This window comes from Chrysochloris asiatica, unplaced genomic scaffold, assembly GCF_000296735.1.
Source record: "Chrysochloris asiatica unplaced genomic scaffold, ChrAsi1.0 scaffold00003, whole genome shotgun sequence".
NCBI lineage: Eukaryota > Metazoa > Chordata > Mammalia > Afrosoricida > Chrysochloridae > Chrysochloris > Chrysochloris asiatica.
Genome location: NW_006408521.1, coordinates 25549514 through 25551533, shown reverse-complemented (window position 1 = coordinate 25551533; position 2020 = coordinate 25549514).

The window sequence follows — 2020 nt, the reverse complement described above, 5'->3', positions numbered from 1 at the left end:
GCTGTAAATGTTTACCGGAGCAGAATGCCTCATCTTTCTCCAGCAGAACCACTGGTAGTTTCGAACTGCTGACCGTGAGGTTGGCAGCCCAACTCATAACCACTATGCTACCAGAGCTCACTACCAATTCTTACATGGATGTTGCTCTAGTCATTTGGGCTGTCTAAAATTTATTGTCTTTAAAGACTTACCTGGAAGGACTCATCTCATGAGAGCAATATTCCTTGAGTTCTTAAAGGTCCCGCAGTTTTTCTCTAACAATTATATTTGAAGGTCAGTTTGGCTGTATATAAATTCCTTGGTTCATATTTTCTGTTTTAAAGTATCCTAAATATGTTATTTATCTTCTGGCAAAAAATGTTGCTGTTGGAAATGGGTCATTTGATTTCTTCTCCCTTATGAGTAGCTTGATCTTTTTTCCTATGCCCAATGGATCTATTCTTTTCCTTTCTATGCAACATTTTACTCAAATATGTCTAGGGATTGGTCATTCTGGGATGCAATGTGCTTTTCGAGATACAGTTTAAATTTTTTTCAGGAAAGCTTTACTGGAGTCTAGTTTTATATATTCTGTTCCAGAGGTTTGACTTTCTTCTTTAGGAACTCTTATTATACATATTTTACATCTTCTTTGCCTGTTTTCTGTATTTGTCACTTTCTTTCAAACTATTGTATTTCTTTTTATCTCTGAACAGAACTATTATTGTGTATACAGTAAGCTATTTGCATTTTATTATGGAAATTAATAATATGAAAACATTTTGAGCTGTCGAATTATTTATATTAAATATAAATATCAAAGATATTTAAGGAGACAATCTCTTATTCTAGATTTTAGCTTTTCTGAGGATGGAGTAGGGAGCATATTTAAATCAGTATTAGGGATTTAGTTTAGTCATAATGTTTTGGGGGGACATTGCTGCTAATAATTCTATTATTACGTGTACCCCAACTAATTATTACAACCCTTTAAGTTAGACTATTATTCATATTTTACAGATAAGGAACTTGAAGTTCAGAAAAATTAAACAACTTCCTTAAAATTTCTCAGTAAATAGTAAAACTGGAATGAGTTTGAGCCCTGTGGGAGTCCTGTAGGTGGAAATGTAGGATTAGCACTGGACTGCTATCCACAATGTTGGCAGTTTGAACCCACCAGCTGCTTCTGGGAAGAAAGATGAGGCTTTCTGCTCCAGTAAATATGTGCAGCCTCAGAAACCCTACACAGGGACACTATGAGTCAAAACTGACTCTGTGGCCATGGGTATGGAAATGAACTTAGGTCTGACCATAGGGAGCTGCCTTCATAAGATTGTTTCCTCAGAATTGAGTTTATATAAAGGTTTGAAAACACCATATAAAACCCTTTCAAGAAGTATATTTGTGGGTGGCACTGTGGGTTAATGTGCCAGACTGCAAAGCTGTTTGAACTGCAAGGTTGGTGGTTCAAGCTCACCAGCTGCTCCTCGGAAACCCTATACAAACAGGGTTGCTATGGATCAGAACTGACTTGACAGCACATAACAACAACAACAACAATAACATACACTAAAGTCAATCATGATGAAATTGAAGAGTTCTATCAACTTCTTCAGTCTATAATTGATCAAACATGCAATCAAGATGCATTAATAATTAACTGATGATGGACTGAAAAAGTTGGGAACAAAGAGGAAGGATCCATAGTCGGAAAATATGGTCTTGGTGATAAAAATGATGTTGACGATTGCATGATAGAATCTTGCAAGACAATTTATTCATTACAAATACCTTTTTCAACAACTTAAATGGTGACTATGCACCTGGATCCCACTAGAGGGAATGCACAAGAATCAAAGTGACAACATTTGTGGGAAGAGAAGATGGCTCTATATCATCAGCCAGGGCCAGACTGTGGAACAGACCATAAATGGCTCACATGCAAGTTCAGGTGAAGCTGAAGAAAATGAAAACAACTCCATGAAAGCCAAAATACTACCTTGAATATATCCCACCTGAATTCAGAGTCCATCTCAGGAAT